Source organism: Notamacropus eugenii, chromosome 3 (assembly GCF_028372415.1).
Source record: "Notamacropus eugenii isolate mMacEug1 chromosome 3, mMacEug1.pri_v2, whole genome shotgun sequence".
NCBI classification, from domain to species: Eukaryota; Metazoa; Chordata; class Mammalia; order Diprotodontia; family Macropodidae; genus Notamacropus; species Notamacropus eugenii.
In genome coordinates, this window is record NC_092874.1 from 449274855 (window position 1) to 449299685 (window position 24831).

The following is a 24831-nucleotide window of genomic DNA, read 5'->3' on the forward strand; positions in this document are numbered from 1 at the left end:
AGTGATTTGAACACTCAAAGTCACAGTTGATCATTTGTTCCAAAGAAATAAGACAACTCAATAATTAGATCAGAAAGGGGGCAGCATAAGAATGGAAAGAATGTTGAACTTGGAGTCATAGGACCTGAGTTCCAATCCTGGTTTAGCTACTGACTACCTGTGTGACTTTGAGCAAATCATTTTACCCCTTAGCTTTGATCTTCTCATCTTCAAAATGAAGGCAGTGGAGAGGCAACTAATTATCAAAGTGGCTAGAAGGCTGAACGTGGAGTCTGGAAGAGCTGAATTCAAATACTTCCTCTTACTATATGACCCTGGGCAAGTCACTTCATCTCTGCCTCAGTTTCCTCACCTATAAAATGAAGACTAATACGAATTCCTATATTGTAGGGTTATTGTTGAGGATGAAATGAGATAATATATGTAAAACACTTGGTAAGACTTTGAAGTGATAGAGAGATAGATTATTTTTTTAAAATAGTGAAATGAAGGATTTGGACTGGCTCACTTCTCAGATTTCCTCCAGTCCTAAAATTGTGGCCTACCCATGACAAGTTCAAAGCCTTCTGTGCTTATGATCTCCACAATTCCCTTCCCACAAAGTGCCCAGCAGCTGAGAGAAATCCAAAGCAACACTGTCTTCACTTTAGCCATGTAAAATTGCCCAATCAGCTTTATCAGGCTAATGGGAAACCCTTGAGAGAACCACGGCCAAAAAATATCCAACTGGCAAATCAGAGGTGCAAGTCTTTGGTCGAGAGGACTTGGAGGGAGAAACATAGATCCTCTGTTGACTATTTCATTGCTTTAGTTAGCCTAAAAGAAGTTCCTTTCAGCAAAAGGAAGGGAAATTGATTTTACAGATAAAAAAGGGTATAAGCTTGTGTTAGACAAGGGCCCACAGGAAGAGACAAGAGCTTTGCAAACTGGGACTTTGGCCATTGCAAAAGGAAATACACATGTTTATTCTGGCCCTCTCTGAAGCAAGCATGCAGGACCTATTGTGTTAAGGCAATGCTGATAGCTGCTGACCCTTGTATTTTGATTTGGAGTTTTAAGTCACTGGGGGTTATTATATTTCACCTTCTCTTCTGTGGACTGTTCCCATTGGAGCTATATCTTGATCTATATCTGGTCACTGGACGCAGATGGCTCCAGAGGAGAAACTGAGGCTGGTGACTTGCACAGCCCTGCCTCACTTAAATCCAATTCACTTGTAAGTCATGACGCCAACTTCCTGATGTCATGGTCCTCTTCAAGAACAAAGGACCAACAACAACGTATCTGCTACTAGCTACTCTCCTCTAATAATCCCAGCCCTGCTGGGACTCCTTTGTGACCTTGGTAAGTTCATTTGACCAAACCCCTCTGAGCCTCAGTTTCCTATTTGGTCAAACGAAGGGATTGGAGGATTAGGGGGCCTCAACAGTCCCTCCTGGCTCTGCCTATGATCTTTCCAGACTTTCTACATCTAGCTGAGTCTGCTCTACCCTCCTAATCTCACAAACACATCCAGACTCGAGACTTTGAGGTTTAAATCTGGCTCAAATCTAAACCTGCCTTTTGGGAAAAGAAAAAGAAACTCAGATATTCTTCAGGTAGTGCTGCTTTTCTTTGCTACCAGAAGTTGCTGTATTATAGTCTCCTTCCCCTCCCTTCTGTAGTCATAACAGGTAATAAAAGAATAACATACCAAGATCCTCCCAACAAACCAGTGAGGTCGGTGTGAGAAATGTCATTGACCTGTTTGAGAGATGAAGAAAATGAGGTTCCAAAAGGTGAAGTGACTTCTCTAAATTTAGATACAATAATCAGTCAGTCAGCGCACATTCATTAAGCACTTACTGTAAGCCTGACACTGTGCTAGGCACCAAGAATACCGAAAAGGGGGATATGCCCCTGCTCTCAAAGGGCACATAGTCTAATGGGGTGGAGGGGGCTGGGATAACATGTACACAGTTATCTACAAACTCTCTCTCTCTCTCTCTCTCTCTCTCTCTCTCTCTCTCTCTCTCTCTCTCTCTCTCTCTCTCTCTCTCTGCCTCTCTCTGTCTCTGTGTATCTCTCTCTCTCTCTCTGAGTGTCTCTGTCTGTCTCCCTCTCAGTCTCTGTGTCTGTGTGTGTCTATCTCTCTGTCTCTCTGTCTTTCTCTCCCCCCCTTCCTCTCTCCTGCTTTCTCATCCTCTCTTTCTTCTCTCTCTGTCTCTCTCTCTGTACATATATATGTACACAGATAATTATATGTATATATACATATATGTATATACACATATATACACATACATGCACATAAATGTATAATATATATACACATCCTTATACATATGTATGATAAAGTGGAGATCGTCAATAGGGGGAAGGCACTAACTGGCATTGAGGGGGAACTAGTAAGTTTCTGAGCTATGATCTGAAAGCACATGTCTGTTGACTCCAAGTACAGCTCTCTTCCTGCTATATCATACCATCTACCTTCTCTATTTGCTTCCTGAATGCAAGGATTCTTGGGCATATAGCTGTAGAAAAATAACACATTTTGCTTCATTAATGTTGCTCATTCCCTAACTTTGTGGAATATTCTCAGAGTAATGAGCAGCTCATTTGCTTCTGTCTCCTTTTCTCATCTTAACATTTCAGGTTCTATTAAATCTCAGCTAACATCCTGATCACGACTTGGAAACGGCCCAGTGTCTTTCCAAGGCTATACCAGCAGAGTGTAGGCTCTAGTCAGTTGTGCTCATGTGTAAAGACATTGAGTAAGGAACTAGTGACACCTTGTACCATGTCTGGGAACCAGCCTCACTAAGTCTAGCAATCTCAGCACTGGTTATTTTTGGCCACTTTGCTTCTTCTATCTATACCGTGTCTTCTAGAGGTGTTATATTTTTTTCAGTGAAGGGAGGACCTTCCACATACGTAGAATTACAGAACCATGAAGAACTGAACCTAACTCTTTTTTTTTAAATTAATTAATTTTATTCATTTTTAGTATCCTACAATAACTGCCATATAACTTAGATAATTATTTTTCCCTCCCTCCCCTAGACAGCATACAATTTTGTATAGGTTCTACACACACATTCCTCTTACATACATTTTCACTATAGTCATGCTGTATTGAAGAATTAAAATGAGTGGGAGAAATCATCTAACAAACCAAAACTTAATACATACACACACACACACACACACACACACACACACACACACACAAATGATCTGCTACATTCTGTGACTGAATTCCATAGTTCTTACTCTGGATGTGGAAGGCATTTTGCCTTAGAAGACCATTGGGAATTTTTTTTAAGTCCTTGCATTGCAATGAAGTTCCAAGTCCACTAGAAAAATCTCTCACACATTGTGGTCGTTGCTGTGCATAAAGTTCTCTTGGTTCTGCTCCTTTCACTCAGCATCAGATCATATAAGTCTTTTTAGGCCTCTCTGAAGTCTTCTTATTCATCATTTCTTATGGCGCAATAGTATTCCATTACATTCACATACCATAATTTATTCAGTCATTCCCCAATTTATGGGCATCCTCTTGATTTCCAGTTTTTGGCCACCACAAAGAGAGCTGCTTTAAATATTTTGAACATGTGGGACCCTTTCCCATTTTTATGATCTCTTGGGGATACAGTCCTAGAAGCGATATTGCTGGGTCAAAGGGTATGCACATATTTGTAACCCTTTGGGCATAATTCCAAATTGTTTTCCAGAATGGTTGGATCAGCTCACAGCTCCACCAACAGTGTATTAGTGTTCCAACTCTCCCACATCCTCTCCAACATTTATCATCTTCCTGTTCTGTCATGTTTGCCAATCTGATAGGTATGATATGGCACCTCAGAGTTGTTTGGATTTGCATCTCTCTAATCAAAAGCGATTTAGAGCATTTTTTCGTGTGACTATAGATATCTTTCATTCCTTCCTCTGAAAATTGCCTGTTCATATCCTTTGACCATTTATCAATTGGGGAATGACTTGCATTTTTGTACATTTGACTCAGTTCTCTATATATTCTAGAAATGAAGCCTTTATCACCAACATTAGCTGTAAAAATTCTTTCCCACTTTTCTACATCCCTCTGAATTTTGGTTGCGTTGGGTTTGGCTGTGCAAAACTTTTCACTTTAATGTAATCAAAATTTTCCATCTTGCACTTCATAATGCTTTCTATCTCTTCTTTAGTCAAAAATTCTTCACTTTTCCATAAATCTGACAAATATACTATTCCTTGCTCCACCAATTTGTTCATAATATCAATCTTTATACCTAGAACATGTACCCATTTGGGTTTTATTCTTGTGTACAGTGTCAGGCATTGGTCTGTGCCTAGTGTCCGCCACACTTTTATCTAGTTTTCCCAGCAACTTTTGTCAAACAGTGAGTTCTTGAGCCTAACTCTTAATGATCCCTTGAACCTCTGAACCCGTAGCCCTAATTACCTGTCAGTTATTTGGTACTCCCAATTCATTTTCTTTAGTGGTCCAATAGGCACTGGAATTGGAGTCAGAAGACTTAGTTTCAAATTCTGCCTCTTCTCTGAGCATACACAATGACTTGATGGCCTCTCTGATCCTTTCTACATCTAAACCTGTAATATCTTGATCTTGGGATATCTCCTACATTTCTTTTAAGCTTGTGTTCTGTTTCTACCAACAATAATAACTAACGTTAACGTAGTGCTTTAAAGTCTGCAAAGTGCTTTACAAATATTATGTCACTTGTTAAGATGAGTATCATACCTTCTTTTGTCATAGAATCTCAGAAACCAGTGGCTTAAAGAGAATCTCCAGCCACTGAATGAGATCCAGCATGGTGCAGTGAATCAAAAACTGGCCTCCGAATTAGAGGCTAGGATCAAGTCCTTGAACCCCTTGCAAGTCTGAAGAGGATAAACTTGGGAGGAGTAGTTTAAGGGTACAACTACCATAAAATAAGCTCAAAATATTATGTTGCACAAACAATTTCTTTAATGATAGTCAAGAAAATGGTCCAGAAATTCAATTCTATAAATGCAGTAGATATGAAAAATGGTCCTGATCCATGCTATGTGAGCCCTAGTCAAGGTATTTAACCATTCAATACCTGGAAAGACTCTATAAGACTATGAGGTTCAGAGCAGTTTTAGGATCCATTGGCTGGATTTCCTTATATGGACTTCCCTATACCAACAAAATCATGTAACAATATTGTGCGAGCTGGGTGGTGAAGGATAGGAACCTGTGTCTAAAGTCAAGATAGACCCGAGTTCAAACCTGACCTCACATGCTTTCTAGCTTTGTAACTCTAGACTAGTTACTTTACCTCAGTTTTCTCATTTTTAAAATAGAGATTATAATAACATCTGCTTCCCAGGACTGCTGTGAGGATCAAATGAAATCATAATTGTAAAGTACTTCACACAATGTCTGGCACATATTAAATGCTATATAGATGTTTTCTTGTTGTTCAGTCAATATATGACTCTTCATGACCACATTTGGAGTTTTTTTTGACAAAGATACTAGAGTGGTTTGTCATTTCCTTCTCCAGATCATTTTACAGAAGCAAACAGGCTTAAGTGACTTGCCCAGGGTCGCACAGCTAGTGTGTGAGCCCAGATTGGAGCTCATGAAGATGTCTTCCTAATTCCAGCCCTGAAACTCTAACAGGGAAACCCTAGGGGTGTGGTGGTCAAGGAAGGGAACTGTGGTCTGCAGACAGAGGGGCAGTGTGAGTGGAACCAAAGAGCGAGTTAGTAACACACCCTTTTCTGAAAAATGGGACCACTAATTTGATTACTATTCCCAGAATAAGAGGTAGAAAGTTGGGGGTTCATCGGTATAGGAGTACAGCGACAGAACAAATTTCAAATGTTAATGAATCTGGGATTGACCAGATGAGTGTGTTTAGTGAGTTCCTAACAGTTCAACAATCAGGCTATTTGGAATGGACCTTGACTCAGAATAGGTCAAGGACAATCCTTCCCCTGTGAATTCTCATGTTGATTTATATTACCCCAGAACAACCATCAGTTGTCCTTTAGGAGTTTATAAAATTAAATTAAATTCCCCACCCCAACACCTCCCAGGGAAGAAGGGTAGGAAAAGCAAGAAATAACTGACAGTCATAATTTAAGTCATATAAAAGTCTCTCAGCTCCAATGAAGAATTTTTTTGCCGTAGGAAGACCTCTGAGTTTGTCGAAGATATGCGATGCAATATCGGCTAGAATTTCAAAGACTCATTCCAAGTGTGTGATGACATAAACATAGATTCAGGGATAGTTTTGCAGGTCAGATAAATTAACAAAATGCCTGAATGATGAAAAAAATCTAACCAATGGAGCACCATGCCTTCCAGTATCTTCCCTGCTTCATTCCTTGCAGATAAGACCTATTTGGCTGGCAATTAATCCTGCCAGTAAATGAATACCTGATGACCACCAGGTTCATTGAAAACGGCATGCCATTTCTACCCCGTTAGAAGAATAGTAAGTCTCAGAAAAGAGGAGAGCGAAGCATCATAGGCCCAAATCAATGTGACAGCTTTCTGGTATTAATCAGCCTGGATCTTCTGGGTTCCAAAATAACCTACATCTTAACAAGAGGTAGTAGAAAAAGACCCGAAAGGAAGGGGAGGAGGTGAAAAGCAAAGTGAGACTTGAGTACTACAGTTAGTCATCTTTTTGGAACATTGTGGATACTCCAATGTTATGCTGTCTCTCAGTAGTGATATAAGGTATCACCACAGATCAGTAGCTACATCTGTGAACTCCCTTTACACACAAAATGATAACCCATGGATCAACACTGAAAGTCCGAGAGTATCACCACATCTCCAGTTTCATAGTCTTTTTCCCAAAACTATTTCACTTCAAACACTAATGAAACAATCCCACCACACCTAGCAGCACATTCTGTGCTTTCTGTGTTCATCCACCATCTGCCCAAGAGCTGGTCTCTGAATCCGCCACTAAAACTAGACCCTTATCTAATCTCTAGTATTGCTTAATAACTCTGGCGAAAGGACATCCAAACCAGATGTTCTCATTTCCTGTTTTGGAAGTGAGAAGAGGAGGTAACTGGGGACTTCTCCATGAGCTCTGACTTGCATGCAGCACCTACGAGCCTCCCCTCCTCTCAGGGCCACGGCAGCGGATCCGAGACCCAGTGGAAATTAAAGATTAGAAAGCAACAGTATCAAGTTTCAGACTATTCTGTGTACAAGGAATGTAACAACTTTCACTCTGGGAGTAAACTCGCTTTCATTTTAAATATAGCTGCGACCCAGTGCCTTGGAGCCCAGAGAAAACGTAGAACTTACATGCAAAATGTACTAAAACAGCTGCTTTATTGTGCCTTCCCTTTAATCGCACTTAAGGGGATTGGGCCTTGCATCTCTTTTTGCTTACTGCAAAATAATCATTTTCAAAGAAAAATATGGCCTTTGCCATGTTTATGCTTTCTTTTTGCATCTCATTAGTTTCTAGTTCCTATATCAAGTTTAGAAACTGTCTAAATTTAATGTTTAGGATGACCACAGTAATTACTCTAGGCAAGGTAGAAAAGACACTACTCATCATAAATCCTGTGGGGGCTTAATTCCAAAGTAACATTTTAAATAGAATTTAATTTCTTCATGGAGACATTATAACCAATGTTTGGAATATTTTTTTCCTTTCTCTCTCTCTCTCTCTCTCTCTCTCTCTCTCTCTCTCTCTCTCTCTCTCTCTCTCTCTCTCTCTCTCTCTCTCCCTCTCCCTCTCCCTCTCTCCCTCCCTCCCTCCCTCCTTTCCTCCCTCCCTTCTTTCCTCCTTCCTTTTTTCTCTCTTGTCTGTCTGTGATTTTATGTCTTTCTCTCTCTTCCTCCTTCCATCCCAAACTCTATTCCTCACTTTTTCTGTCTCTATCTCTGTTTTGACCCTCTCTCTATGTCTCTCTCACACTGTTCCTCTTTCCCTCCCTCTCTTTATCCTCCTCCTTTTCCCTCCATCCTTCCTTCTCCCTCTTTTTATGTCTCTGTCTCTGTATATCTCTATCCTATCCTTTTTTCCCTCTCCCTCCTCCTCCTCCTCTCTCTCAATCCTGCCCTCTCCCTCTCTCTCTGTTTCTCCATCTTTTCTCTTTCTTTGCCTCTCTCCTTCCATCCCTGCCTCCCCTTTTTCCCCTCACCCTTTCTCACTATCTACATTCATTTACATGTCTCTTTCATAAAATTCCCCTATAGCTTGATAAGAATCAGCAAATCCATTTTATTGCAGTGAACTTTTAATTAAAAGCAAGGTACTTTGGTCCTTTATTTTTGTTCTCTATCCCTGGGTTTTCTCATCCAACTGACTGTGTTTTTCAGATGGCTGAGGGAAAAAGTCAGAAAGAAAATCATTCAATGAGCATTTATCAAATGCCTTCTATGTGCCAGGCACTGTACTGAGCATTGGCACAAAAATAAAAGTGAAACAGCCCCTACCCTCGATAAGCTTACATCCTAACAAGAAATTGGGATAAATTAAAATGTTCCCATTTGTTCAAAGGGAGTTTAATGGAGCAGCAGATTTCAGAGTTGCCTGGGACCTTAGCAGTCCAGCATACAACCCATACCTGAAAATAAATTGCCTCTGCTCTCTAGGCAATAAGGAAAGATTCATGAAATCATCAGATAAGAAAATCATCACTACTGGACTTTTCCTTCCTGTCTTTCAAATGAAGAAACTCAGAAAAGTCCTTTCTCTGTTTCTGTGATCTCAACATGAGATTCAAGAACCAACTATTATGACGATGGTTGACCTGGAAATCTGAAAGTGACAAGTGGAGATATGACTCAGGAAAGGAGAAAAACCAAATAAACATGGATCTAATTAATGCCTACTGTTCAGTGTTTTTCAACTTCCTCAAAATAGGAAAGTCTCAAAATAGACTTTCCATAGGCAATCAGAGATTCCCACTATATATCAGCTTTCCACAGTTACAAATGATGGAACATAGGAATGGGGTGCTATGAAGCATCCCCCAGCAGGCAAGAGCACAGGGTGATAAATGGAAGAACAGCCGAAGGGGTGATGTATTATCAATTCCATGGACTCAAGACCCCCTGCATTTTTTTTGTGCTAATCCCAAGTTGGAATGCACCCTCCTGGGGTACAGTTATATTTGACCACAGTTGGACATGACTCATGGATACAAAGTCTGCCTTTGAAATTTGAGTTGGGACAGGATGAAACCATGCTCAGTAAAAAATGTTTTTAGTTTTCTTTGTTGTTTTTTCTCTTTTTTTGGCTGGAGCTCTGCTTTTTCTCCTGCTTTGAGACTATTTGGTACCCCTCAGCACCTCCTGGCCATTTGCAAAGCTTACTTTCCCCCCTTCATTACGCCCTGGAAAAGAAACTACATACACTGAGAATGTGGAAAGTGGCAGGAATCCAGAGACCCAAATTGTGTAGATAGAGAAAGGAAGAGTCCAAACCCATCACCCAAATTTAACTCTGAAAATAGACATTACTAGCTCTTTCTCTTTTCAGTGTGACAGAACAACACCACCTTCCTAATCCATTCTTTCATGTCTGTTAGTTGGCTTAGCTCTTGTTACCAGAAAATTAATGAGTTAATCATACCCATAAGGTGCTTTAGACTCCTTCAAGAAAAATCACAGATGCAAATGCTTCTTTAAGTCTCTAAGTAGCATTTTGGAATAGATTGGTGCTAAAAGGTGAAGCAAACACAAGTTGATTCTTTGAATAAAAAAGGTAATTAGATTAGGTTGTCTTCCTAAAGGTAACTATATGATTGTGAATTTAAAACTGAAAGGGACATCAAACTTCATCAAGTCCAACCCCCTTGCTTTAAAGATGAGGAAACTAAGGTAAAAGAAGGGTATAATTTGCCCAGGATCATGGATCTAGTTAAGTGTCTGAGGAAAGATGAGAACCCATGTCTTTCAACACTCTCTCTCTCTCTCTCTCTCTCTCTCTCTCTCTCTCTCTCTCTCTCTCTCTCTCTCTCTGTCTGTCTATCTATAACACCAAAAGCAATTTCCTCAGGAAGCATTTTTGGCATAATAGAAAAACAAATAACTGTTGGAGAACAAAGAAGCTTAGTGAAAAGCTCTCTCTTTTGGCTAAAGGATGGCAGATGCCAAAATTAACTCCTGTTGCTTTCTTCTCACTGAATACTCTCTCTTTTTCCCTGCCCAAAGAAAATGGCAGTACACCAACAAACTAGAATAAATATCTTCTTTTACTGTGATGTTTTCCAAGCTATAAATTTAAATAGATCTTAATGGGAGAATCAACTAAGCAAAATCATTCCCAGGACATTTAAGGACAAAACAGGGAGGACAAGAGATGGAAAATGGAAGAGTTCTATAAAATTGTTTTGTTTGTTCTTAACAAATCATTTTCACTGTCAAGGAAAGTGGAGTCACCAGTCTGTCTTGAACATCCCAGTCACCTATGTGCTTCTTGAATAAATTAAAATGGAAAAAGCTATGAGGCTGGACCAAGTATAGAGGTAGTCCATGCCAGTTTTGAGAGGTGTTCACTTGAAGATGCAAAGAATACAAGATCCATAGTGCCTAGCACATAGTAGGTATTTAACAAATCCTTGTCAATTAAATGAGTGAATCTATAAAGAATCTCTTTTCAATCTGGACTATGCCCTAGATGTCTTCCATGATTGCAATGAATTATTTTCTAGAGCACATGTATCCTCATTTATACCTCACTAAATATAAATAAAGCAGCTATATGACTCAATAGACAGAGTGCTAGGCCTGGAGTAGGAGGGATCTGAGTTCAAATCCAGTCTCAGACACTTACTAGTGTGTGACCCTGGGCAAGTCACTTAACCTCTGTTTGTCTTAATCCACCAGAGAAGCAAATGACACACCACCCCTGTATCATTGCCAAGAAAACCCCACAGACAATATGATCCACAGGGTCACGAAGAGTTTGTCATAACCGAACAACAACAAAACATGAATGATCATGAAGTTGTCAAGTGAAGTTAACTCTTTTTAAAAAACTTTTAAGGAACCTTCTATTATTTTGACATGTGTATGATGGAGACTGAGGAGGCAGAGAAGTGACACAATGGGTAGAGTGCTGGAGTTGGAGTCAGGAAAACCTGAGTTCCAGTCCTGCCTCAGATACTTGCTAACTTTGTGACACTGAGCCAAATCATTTAGAACAGGGTTGGGGAACCTGTGGTCTTCAGGCAGACTGTGGTCCTCTAGGTGTTCAAGGGCCACACTTGAGGACCTAGAGGGCCACATGTGGCCTTGATGCCTGCAGGTTCCCCACCCTTGATTTAGCCTCTCTCTGACTTAGTTTCCTCATTTATAAAATGGGATAATAATAGCACCTAATGTTATTGTGAGGATCAAGTAAGTTACTACATGTAGTGCTGTGCAAATCTTAAAGTACTACGTTATTCCATATTAGTAGTATTATTCAGAGAGCCTGAAGGAAGGGTTTGTACCACTTATTAAAAGATAAACTGAATTAGAAGATATAGTAAAAACAGATATAACAAATAAATATAATTAAAAGATATAATAAAACAACAGTAACAATCAGTATCTCTAGAGTGCATTATAGTTTACAAAGCACTTTCATATTATTTCATCCATAGCGAATGAGCTCAGCACAATTCTTGGGATACAGTAGATGCTTAATAAAAGCTTGTTGACTTGACTAGATAATAAGCAACTTCTGTAGTTAATTTTGAAAGAGAGGAACATGGTCAGACATATGCTTTCGGAATACCAATTTGGGAACCCTGTGGAGAATAATTAAAAAAGAGAAGTTGGAGGCAGGAGAAGGATTCATAGCCTATTGCAGTAAGGTACCTATGAGGCATCCAACTGGAAGCATACAACAGGCAGTTGCTGGTGTGTGAGTGAGGATCAAAAAAAAAAAAAAAAAGACCAGGGAAGGATATGTAGATAGATGTGGATATATAGATAGAGATGATGGCTCAACCCTTGGGGGCTCAATGAGATCATTCCCTGAGATTATAGAAAGTAGAATCCTCCAGATTCATGTCTCAGGCTGCAGCATCAGTACATCTCCTCTCTAAGAACAGGTGAAAGGAATGTTCTATCCACCATCAGTCTTCTGAACTCAAAATTGGTCACTGAGCCTCCCTGCATCTTCTTAAAGAGGTGAGAGATCCTTGGCAAGATTAATTCCTTATAAAAGTTAACTCCTCTTTACCAGGTTTAGTATAGATGAGACCTTTGTTTTAGCTTTGAGGAACTACACCACCACTAAAGACCCAGAAAAGAAAATGCTTGTCACCAAAGTCCTTGTGCTGTCAAGTAATTCTATATCAGAAACTGACATGGTTTTCTCAGTGGCAATAATGGCAAAAAAGAAGCATGACTGTCTTCTTTGCAGCTGTACCCTATGGACCACAGAAACTTTCCATCTGATTTGCAGCTGAAATCTTCCATATACAATATTTCCCCCATTAGAATTTGAGTTCTGTGAAAGCAGGGGCTACCTTCCTTTTCCATTTATATCCCCAGGGCTTATCACTGCATTTTTACATAGTTAAGTGCTTAATAAATACTTCAATCAGCCAACCATTCCTACAACAGTACTACTGTAAATCCAAAGAATTATACAAATTCTTAGAAAATCTAATGGTGAAAAAAGAAGAATTGTCTGTTGATTATGAGCTCACATACAAGTCCTTCATTTTTCCTTTTTCTGTTGGGTGAAATAAAGTTTGTCCTGTACCCCTTGTATTGCTAGCATGAATACTAGCATTAGAATCGAGAGTTCTTTTCTCTCTTCTTGGTAGAGAAGCCTATAGGAACTAAATTCCAATGTTCCTGGGGAAAACCCAGGGGAGGTCAAGAACCAGAGAGATTGGTGGAGCCAAGATGGTGGAGCAAAAGGACAGTCCTGTAGAAGCTCCTCCCCATAACCCATAAAATATCTGTAAAAAATGACTCTAAACAAATTCAAGAGCAGCAGAAATCACAAAAGGACAGAGTGAAAGAGATTTTCAGCCCAAGGCAGCCTGGAAGGACAACAGGAAAGGTCTATCACACCTGACAGAGTGGAGCACAGCCCAGCCTTGGCCACATAGCACGAACAGGACCAAAGAAGGCTGGGGCATGGAATTCCAGGTAGCAGCTGTGGTTCCCAGATTACTCAACCCATAAATGCCAAAGGCAGCTTCAAAGGTCAATGAGAAAGCTCTTTCACCTGGGGGAGAAGGGAATGCTATCTGACCCTGCCTGCAGTAGCAACTGCAGTGACAGCATCCATTTTTGGAGCCCTCAGCTTAAAGACCCTGGGGATATTGAGCTGCTAATCTGGATCTCAGGCCTGAGTGGTGGTCCTGGGGTGAGCATTGCTGACTGGCATGGTGTAGCTGGTGGAGGCACTGAAGAGGGAATTTTACTCTCAGATTCTGGGCAGAAAAGTTTGCTGCAGCTCCCAGACCAGATCACAGGACAGGAGAGGAGTAAACTCCTCTCCCTTGATTGTGCCACCTTGGAAGAACTGAGAACTTACAGGTCCCCAGAGTATACCCTCCTCTTGACAAAGGACTCAATAGTCAAGTAATGGGCTAGGAAAATGCCCAAAAAAGGGGAAAAAAACAAGACCATAGAAGGCTACTTTCTTGGTGAACAGGTATTTTCTTCCATCCTTTCAGATGAGAAAGAACAATGTATGCTATAAGAGGAAGACCTAAAAGTCAAGGCTTCTGCATCCAAAACCTCCAAAATAAATATGCCATGGTCTTAGGCCATGGAAGAGTTCAAAAAGGATTTTGAAACCAAATAAGAGAGGTGGAGAAAAATTGGAAAGAGAAATGAGTGATGCAAGAAAAGCATGAAAAGGGAGTCAACAGCTTGCTAAAGGAGACCCAAAAAATGCTGAAGAAAGTAACACCTTTAAAAATAGGCTAACTCAGTTGGCAAAAGAGGTTCAAAAAGTCAATGAGGAGAAGAATGCTTTAAAAAGCATAATTAGCCAAATGGAAAAGGAGGTTCAAAAGCTCACTGAAGAAAATAGTTCTTTAAAAATTAGAATGGAACAGATGGAAGCTAATGCCTTTATGAGAAACCATGAAATTACAAAACAAAACCAAAAGAATGAAAAAAATAGAAGACAATGTGAAATATCTCATTGAAAAAACAACAGACCCAGAAAATAGATCCAGGAGAGACAATTTTAAAATTATGGGACTACCTGAAAGCCACAATCAAAAAAAGAGCTTAGACATCATCTTTCATGAAATTGTCAAGGAAAACTGCTCTGATGTTCTAGAACCAGATGGCAAAATAAATATTGAGAGAAACCACTGATGACCTCTTGAAAGAGATCTGAAAAGAGAAATTCCTAGGAATATTGTAGCCAATTTCCAGAGTTCCCAGTTCAAGGAGAAAATATTACAAGTACTAGAAAGAAATAATTCAAGTATTGTGGAAATACAATCAGGATAACACAAGATCTAGCAGCTTCTACATTAAGGGATTGAAGGATTTGGAATATGATATTCCAGAAGTCAAGGAACTAGGATTAAAACCAAGAATCACCAACCCAGCAAAACTGAGTATAATACTTCAGGAGGAAAAATGGTCATTCAATGAAATAGAGGACTTTCAAGCATTCTTGATGAAAAAACCAGTGCTGAACAGAAAATTTGACTTTCAAACTCAAGAATCAAGAGAAGCATGAAAAGGTAAACAGCAAAGAGAAATCATAAGGGACTTAGTAAAGTTGAACTGTTTACATTCCTACATGGAAAGATAATATTTCTAACTCTTCAAACTTTTCTCAGTATTTAAGTAGTTGGAGGGATTATACACATACACACACACACACACATACACACACACATAGACAGTGGGCACAGGGTGAGATGAAAGGAAGGGATGATACCTAAAAAAATAAAATGAAGATGTGAGAGAGGAATATATTGGGAGGAGAAGGAGAAATGAAATGTGGCAAACTATCTCTCATAAAAGAGGTAAGACAAAGTTTTTTCAGTGGAGGGGAAAAGGGAGGAAGTGAGAGAGAAAAAGTGAAGCTTACCCTCATCACATTTGGCTTAAGGAAGGAATAACATGCACATTCAATTTGGTATGAAAATCTATCTTACACTACAAGAAAGTAGGGGAAAAGGGGATAAGTGGGGTGGGGGAGATGATAGAAGGGAGGGCAAATGAGAGGAGGGAGTAATTAGAAGTAAACACTTTTTGGGAGGGACAAGGTCAAAAGAGTTAATAGAAGAAATGAGGGGCAGGATAGGATGGAGGGAAATATAGTTAGTCTTATGCAACATGACTATTATGGAAGTCTTTTGCAAAACTACACATATATAGACTATATTGAATTGCTTGCCTTCTCAGTGGGAATGGGTGGGGAGAGAGAAAGGGAGAGAAGCTGGAACTCAAAGTTTTAGAAACAAATGTTGAGAATTGTTTTTGTGTGTAACTAGGAAATAAGGAATACAGGTAATGGGGTATAGAAATCTATCTTGCTTGACAAGAAAAGAAAGATGAGGATAAGGGAAGGGAGGGGTGTGATAAAAGGGAGGGCAGATTGGGAGAAAGGGTAATCAGAATGCATAGCATTTTGCAGGGATATAGGGGAGAGATAGGGAGAAAATTTGGAACTCAAAATTTTGTGGAAATGAATGTTGAAAATTAAAAATAAATAAAGAAACAAACATAAAAAAAGAACCAGAGAGATTTTGGTTAAAAAAACCATGAAGGTCAGATTGAGCCCGTGAAAATAAAGCCAGACCTTTCAAGACAAGAGCACAGTAGCATGCTGCTAAATATCTAACAACTGGTTCTCCAAAAATACAGGACAGATGCACTTTTAAATTTAATCTGCTTTCTTAATACTTTTTTCCTATCATTTTCATATGCCTAGGCATCATCAAAACAATAAATGAAACCCTCATTTGTATGTAACATTTGCTGATTTATGAGGTGTAAATGCTCATACTGAACATTTAACTCCTTCCCAGTTGAGTTCCAGCTGCCTCCAGCACACCCCTGCTATTTGATGCTCACAGAGGTAATTTCATAAACTCTCAAAGGGTGATAGATCTGGAGCTTGCAGTGAGGTTAGTGGCCATCTCATATAAGCCTTTTATTTTACAGATAAGGAAATGGAGGCCTGATGAAGTCAATGTCATACAACTGTGTTCAGTCATTTTTCAGTTATGTCCAACTCTTTGTGACCCCATTTGGGTTTTTTCTGGCAAAGATACTGGAGTGGTTTGCCATTTCCTTCTCCAGCTCATTATACAAATGAAGAAATTGAGGCACACAGGTTAAGTGACTTGCCCAAGGTCACACAGCTAATAAATGTCTGGGGCTAGATTTGAACTCAGCAAGATGAGTCTTTTTGACTCCAGATGGATGCTCCATGCTCTACGGCACCACCTAGCTGCATATCACACAACTAGTAAATATCAAAGCTGACTGAAATCCAGGTCTTGGTATTCACGCTATTATACTATGCTCCTTTAGTTTAGAGAGATATCACCAGTATCAGAATAAAAACTTAATCCATGCTAAATTGGTTTAAAAGAACTTAACTTTCCCAAGTAGTAAACATTATCAAAGGATGCTCACCATGTTAAGGAGATGCAGGAGACTTTCAGTAGGTATTAATAGGCTTCCTTGGGTGCATTCTATCTATCTACATATATATATACATTTGTGTGCATACATATATATATGTATATATGTGTGTGTATGTATGTATAATCAGGATTCTAGAAATACAGATTTTGATCTGTAACTGACCTTAGAGTTCACCTAGTCCAACTGTCTGATTTTGCAGATGAGGAGCCTGAAGCAAAGGAATGAGATGTGGTCTGCATAAGGTGATACAGGTAATAAGCAGCAGAATTGGAGTCTTAATGTATGTCTTTTGACTCCCAATCCATCTCCCTCCCTCTCTTTGGAAATTGGACTTGAGGTTTTCTTGTCTCCCTTGAAATTCTAATGTTCTAGTCCTAATCCAGAATATGCAGTCCAAATGAAGAACACCACCAAGGGACTTCAGGTCTGGATTCTGCAGCCTGGGTCCAATCCTAAAGTCAAGCTGGTCTCAGAGAAAGGGAATCAGGGTTTTCTCGTGGTCTGTGACTCATTAAACCCCAACCCAAGAGTAGAACGCTAGGGAAACTTTGTAAAACAAACTTAGATTTGGCTCTCCCTAAGGTCTCCCCCTAAAGCTCCACAATTTCTCAAGCTCCAAATCTACTATCACTCACCTCAGGACTACTTTTTGGTTACATATGCTATGCTCAAAGAACAAAAAACACAAAGCAGAAGAGGCAGCTAGAGACTCAAAATCCATTTTTAGCCTCATCTAGACCAGCACGTATGCTTGCTTTCTTATTTCTGAGAAAGCTTGAGAAGTTGATCTACTCAGTAGACAGGAAGAGATCCTTCTAAAAGTACCCTAAGTAGGTTGCCTTTGCTGTTCTGGCCAATCTTCATAGGTACTATCGACCTGTTCCTCCCTCTACCCCCCCCCCCATACACACACACACACACAGCCAGTCCTGGGGACCAAGGGACCAAACAGGAGTCTCTCTTGTTTCATGTGTCCCTTTAGCAAGAGACCAGAGCACATGTCTCCATAAAATTGGTCAGTGCAGAAATAAGCTTCATGCATGCCCCATAGAATGACACTAGAGGTCTATTTCGATGCATATTCCATCAGGTGTACATCAATTCAAATTCCCAGGATGCTAGGATTTTATGATTAGTGAGACATCCCCCTTCAGTGACCCTCTTAGCTCTGGGTAAAGGATTATACATTGATCAGAGGAAGAAATTCTCATGTAATATTCTTCTCTCCACCCATCCTCCCACTATGTACTGTTATTCTCCTTCCCAAGCATTTCATTTCTTTCATTATATTTTAATACTTTTCTTCTCCTTTAAAATCCTCTTTGTGATTTTGCTTTCCAAAGAAGTTCATAAAATCTGATTTAATATTTTGAAACTGAGCATGACCATGAGAGCATGAAATAATATGTCTCGGTTTAAAATTAATATCTACAATTATGAACATCCCCTCTCTAATGAAGGGTGGTGTTTATGACCACCATAATGAATAATATTTCTAGCTTGTCAGAAATGAGTTAGGGCTCACTGATATATCTTAAGATAAAAGACTTCCTATTTTATCTCAAGCTAAATAATTCTATAACACTTTAATTTTTCTTTCAAATTTCATATCATCTCAGAAATAGCACTGCAGGGCCCTAGGTGGGAGGTAGGAGAGGATGGAAAGAAATTCAGGCAGAGAGTCTCCTTCATTTTGGCACCTCAAGAGAAAGGGTGACTATCCAAATAAAAAAACATGCCAGCTGCCAGATTTCCATTTCAGGAGGATGTTTCATGTGCACTTATATCAAAAGTAAATATTTTCCTTTTACACAAAACACACAGCGATGCCAGGCTTTCTCTCACACTACCATTTCCTCTCTTCCCCTTTCTTTAGCAACAGCATTCTGCATTGAACAGTATCCTTTATTTGGAGTCCAAAGACCTGGACTTAATTCCTGGCTCTGGCTCTTACTAGTCAGGGAGTCTTCATCATTTTCCTACCTTGGGTTCTCATTCTCATCAACTATAAAATGAGGAAGTTGGATTAGATGAACTCTGATATCTTTCAACTCTACATGTGGGATTTATGATGCCACAAACATTGCAAAGGGTCTAGTCCATTCTTGCTTTTCATACAATTCACTTCCTACTAAACCTGCTAATTTTAAGCTCTGAATAATCATTTAAAATTTTTACCTATATAAGTTTTCTGAAATTTCAATGTCTCAGTTGATCAACATGTATTTATTAAGCACTTCCTACATATTAAGGACTCTAAAAGGAGCTGAGCATACAAAGACAAAAATGGTGTAGATCCTATCCTTAGAGAGTTTACAGTGTAATGGAAGAAACAAGATGTGTACACATAGATATGCACAGAAAAAGTACACAAAAAGAAGTATAATCTAATTGGGGGGTGAAATATTAGCCCAGGGAGGGGGTAGTGATGAAATACCTCAGGCAGCCTCCAATAGGATGAAAGTGATTTTGTCAAAGAAATCCCAAACAAGTTCAGGAAGAATCAGGTACGCCTAAGTAACAGAAACAAAGTGATTCTCACAAAATCACAGAATCAGAGCTGGAATGAATAACCAACAAATTCAGCACGAAAAATTCCATTGAGGAGCAACCCATCCCAGCACCCGGGCTCCCGTTACTTTTGGGGTAGCCCTAAGCCCGGGCCTGACCCTTACCTGTGTGAGCAGTCCAGCACCTCGTTTCTCTTAGCCTGTTTCCTTATTTAAACAAAAGAACGGCTCACATGTTTGTAGTAGTCTATGGCTGGCAAAACATTTTTCCATAAATTGTCCAAATTTACTCATCTCTTAAGGTAAGTGCTATTATTATCCCCCATTGTATAAATGAGAAAAGTGAGACAAGGATGGCACAACTATTAAGTGGCTAAGTCAAGATTCGAGCTTAGGTCTTTCTAACTCCAGATGCCTCTTCAAAAATGAGGGTTAAATTACATGACTTCTTGTTCTCAATCTCTATTTCTATAAATACTTAGGAAGTTTCTCTCTGTGTCTTGTCTGAAACTTCTATCTCAATTATTAATGAATAATTACATGCATAATCAAGAAAGTATTTACTGAACCACTTAATAGTACCCAGAATTGCCCCCAAAAGGACCAACATCAGAAACTGCTTTCTGAATTATATCCACTATGGTGGTCATTTTCATAAGTGTAAAAGCACTTCATCACCTGCAGGTGGCACTGTAGCATAAATATTTCTTTTGTATTCGTGCTGGGAGAGAGACCAAGTTGTAAATTTCAAATGCATTCCTTGCCTACCATTTAAGCATCTAAGCAAAACCCAATGTCTAACATAGAAAGAAAACATTTAAAATATGAAAATTATTTTTTAAAGTGTAACATATATTCAAATGTAGGAAAATTCCTGCATATTCTATTTCTCTAATATCTAGATGAAGGTTTGTTGGTTGAATGGATTGTCTGTGGTTTTATGGGAGGACAGTAGACTCATCTGTAACTGGAGTGATGGGCTAGATGTACTCTGTCACCCCTCTAAATCCAAAAAATCTTCGATCCTCTGACCCTGCTTTATGACCTTGACCATCTCTTTATCTTCCTGGGTCTTAGCTTCATCTGTAAAATAGGGAAAAGGGATTAGAGTTGCTGACCACTACCCTTCCAGATCTAAAATCTTAATGATCTTATGACCCTAATTAATTATGTGACCTTGAGCAAGCTACTTAACCTCCCTGGCTGTCAGTTTCCCCATCTGTAAAATGGGGGAGGGGCAGAAGTAGATGGAGCCAAAGGCTGCTTCTAGATCTGAAATCTATGATCCACCTAACTGTACCCTTAGGCAAATCCTTTCACATTCCTGGATCTCAGTTTTATCATCTATAAAATGAAGTGGTTGTACCAGATGGCTTCTGAAGTCTCTTCCACCTCTAAAATGCATGATCTTATGACCCTAACTAGCTGTGTGACCTTGAAGAAATCACGTACAAGAGAGAGGTGGACCAAATAGCTCTGAGGTCTCTTCCAGCTTACCATCTATGATCATCAATATACTTATTTCCCATAAGTCCTCCACCCCACCTCAGCTACACACAGAAAAGCAATGATCATTCTTGATCTTGCTACGATACCCAAGTGTTTCACTTCCATGGTCATGAATTCTGAAATTCATCTTTTGACATTTAATATTTCCCTCTACCTTAAAACCTCTAACCTTGTCTTTCATCCTTATAATTTCCAGTCCTTCCACCCCTCAGTTCTTTCCCAGACCATTACCAAGACAACTGTCTCCTCCTTTCCTTATCTTGTTTGCCTGGTAAACCAGTTCAAGTGTATACTCTATCCTTTTCTCTGATGTCCCCTGCCTCCATATCCTATCACCAATCTTGCCCTGCTAAGTGTTGGAGTAGTCAAGCCAACCATTTCCTTCACCCCTATTTATGTGCAGCTAAATGAAACTGGAGTAATCGGATTTACTACAAATTTATGTTACACAAACTCAATCGAGCCCTCATTATGGCAAGACAATCCTTTTATATTTCCCTAAATGATTCACTATTGCACCCTCTCCATCAGCTTTTCCATTCTTTTACAACCTTTCTGCAACTTCCCATGGTTCCCCATCCTACCACCCTCTCAGCTGAGAACATTGTCGTATTTCACTGAAAAAATTGAGGTCTTTCACTAAGAACTACCTCTCCTTGCTCATATCTCTCATCTCATATCTCTCAGATGCCTTTCTCCCATCTGCCCTCAGGAGAAGTAGAGTTCCTTCATCCCTTTGGTGAAGAGAAGGTCTCCTTGCCAAGACAAATTTCTCTAATGTGAACAAATGCTTTCATTACATAAATTTCCAGCAAATTGTCCCCTCTATCATCTTCATTCTCTCACTGCTAGTCTAACTTTCCATCTACTGGCTCATTTCCCACAAGCATGCATATGCCTCCTTTATCTTCAAAAAATATCTCACTTGATCCATGGTAGTTATTTTCCCATAACTCTCCTGCCTTTTAGGCTGTCTATAATAAATGAGTCCACTTCCTCTCCCATCCCTGCCTTCTTAACTCTGCAGTCTAACTTCCAATATCATCATTCAACAGAAACTATGAAAATTATCAATGAGCTCATTAGTGCCAAATCCGATGGCCGTTTCCCAATCCTCTTCTGTTTTGACGCACTGACACTTTGGATCACCTACTCTCCTTCATATTTTCTTTTCTCCAGGTTTTTGCCACACTGCTCTTCCGGGTTCTCCTCCTACTTCTATGACTACTCTTTCTCAGTCACCTTTGTTGTCTTTTCATCCATATCATGCTTGCTAACCATAGGTATCCTCCAAAGGTCTGTTATAGACCCTCTTCTCTTCTTCCTCTATCCCATTTGACTTCCTGTTCTTATCAGTTCCAATAAATCAATCATCGTATCTGTGCTGATGATTCTCAGATCAATTTCTCTAGCCCTAATCACTCTGCTAACATCTAACCTTGCATTTACAGCTTCTTATTGGACCTCCCAAACTGGATGTCCTGTAGACATCATAAATTCAACATGGCCAAAATTGAATTCATTACTTTTCTTCTCCTCTTCCTAAGATTCCTATAACTGTCCAGGGTACTAATAGCCTCCTAGTTACCCAGGCACAAAACCTAGGTGTCATCTTTGACTCAACCTCTCTCACCACTTTTATCTAATCAGTCAACAACTTCTGTCAATTTTACTTTAATAACATCTCTTGCATATGCCCCCTTCTCTCCTCTGACACTGTCACCACCCTAGTGCAGGCCCTCATTACCTGACACTTGGACTATTAAAATAGCCTGCTGGTCAGTCTCCTTGGATCAAATCTCTCCCTATTCTAGTCTATTCTCCACTCAAATGTCAAATTAATTTAAAGCTATGGTCTGACCATGTCACCCACCACTATGCAATGAATTTCAGTGGCTCCTTATTGCATGCAAGATCAAATATAAAATCTGTTTGGCTTTTATATTTCTTCTTAACCTGGCTTCTTGATACCTTTCTGTCCTTTTTACATTTTACTTCCTTCCACATACTCAATAATCCAGTGACTCTGACCTCCTTTCTGTTTCTCACACAAGACTTCCCATCTTACAACTTCAGACATTTTCACTGGATACCCTCCCTGCCTGGAATGTTTTCCCTCCTCATCTCCATCTCCTCAAATGCAGCTCCACTCTGCTGAAAGTTATTAATTGGCTCCTTAAAAACCCGACATTAGGTGAAAAACAGTGTGGTCAGGGAAGTTTCCAAAGGAACAGTATAGGAGAGGAAGGAGAAGAGGAGAGAGAAGAGGATTGGGAGGAGATAGATGGCTAAAGAATAAAGCAGGGGGAAAAAAGTGAAAATGGAAGGGGAAATAACCACCATTGTGATAAAGATTTCAGCAAGATTTAGTCACAAGTTTCCTAATAAATTTGAAGAGAATATACAGAAGACATCTTTGTTTGGAAATATCTGAGAAGTGCATTTCCATAGACTTTGGGGCTGCCCATTGGCATCTTAATGAGACAATGGAAGGAATTCTTGTTGACTAGCTAATTGGGGCTCAGGAAAATGGAGTTTTATTAAAGGAGACACCTCCTTTCTATACAAGCAAACTGACAGACTGGCTCACTCTCTAGGACTTTTTTTTCATCTTCAGAAGATAAATCAATGTGTAGAAAACTACCCATGGCCCTGTGGGAAAGAAGAGTCTTCCTCCTATTCCAGGGGACTGAAATGGCTTCCTGGGGGCAGAAGCTTTGGGCAATTTCAGTCAAGTAATTCAGCAAGCATTTTTTAATTACCTATTATGTGACAGATAGTTTACTCATCACCAGAAACATCAAGACAGATCAGTCCCTGCCCTAAAGGAACTTATATTCTATTAGAAGAGACAACATGATCTTATACAGGCATATTCAAAATAAGTACAAGGTAACTGAGAGAGGGTTGAGCACTAACATTTGGAAGGAACAGGAAAATTCCCTTGAGCTGATTCTTGTGCTTGTATGGATCCTATAGGAAATAGGGCATTCATGGAAGAATTTATACGGAAAGATAGGGTGGACAAAGAGTCTCCTTCAGTTCCAGCCATGGTAGTGACTGTTGTCTGACTGACAGTTGAGCCATATCTGCTGAGGAGAGTATTTAGTTAGTCAGTAAGTAGTTAATAAAGACTTAGCATGTTCCAGAAACTATGGTAAGTTCAGGGATACAAAGAAAGGCAAAAAAAAATCTACCTACCCTACATTTTAATAGGGGAAACAAGATGTAAACAACTATGCATACACAAGATATATACAGGATAAATGGAAAGTAATCTCAGAAGAAAGGATCTAGCAATTGGGGGAGGGAGTCGTTCTTCATTCTTGAAGAAACCCAAAAGGACTTCACTATGCCAGGGTCAAGGTATGGTGCATACAAATGTGACAGATGAGATCAATGAAAGCTTGGAATACTCTTCCACATGTTGGGCACAAATACTCCATTTTTGGCCACTCAAATCAAAGTCAGCTGCAAGTCATGTCATCATCTTGATGTCATGGTCCTCTTCGAGAATGAAGGAAAATCACAACAGACACTCCATATAACGTTTGGAGTAGAGATATCAGAATTTGTTCATTTCACATTTCTTTTGAACTATTGCAATTCTGCTTTGCTCTTGGAATAAGATACCTTTTATGATGCAGGCATGCCATGCTGAGTGGTCCTATGCCAGTGTCTCCAATATATCTCAATTGATTCCAAAGTTCTTCAGAGAGATCTTGAGAATGTCCTTGCATTGCTCCTTCTAACATTCATGCAAGCACCCACCAAAATGGTCTTTTAGGGCAATCATATGTTTGGCATTTGAACAATGCGGCCAACCCATTAGAGTTTGGAGTTGCACTCTGTGTGGTAGAATTTGAATGCTTGGTAGTTAAGCTCAAGGAAGGACCCCAATGTCCAATACTTTATCTTGCCTGGTGATCTTCAGAATCTTCCTAAGACAATTCAAATGAAAGGGACTTGATTTCCTGATATGGCGCTGGTATACTGTCCAGGTTTCATAGACATACAACAGAGAGATCAACAAAAGAGCTCTGTAAACCTTTGGTTTGGTAGTCTATCTAATACTTCTTCTCTTCCATACTTGCCTTCAGACCCTCCCAAAGACTGAGCTAGCTTTGGCAATGCATCATCTCCCTCATTACCTATGGGACATCCCTGGAAAATATACTTCCAAGGTAAGTGAACTCATCCATAGCCCTCAACATT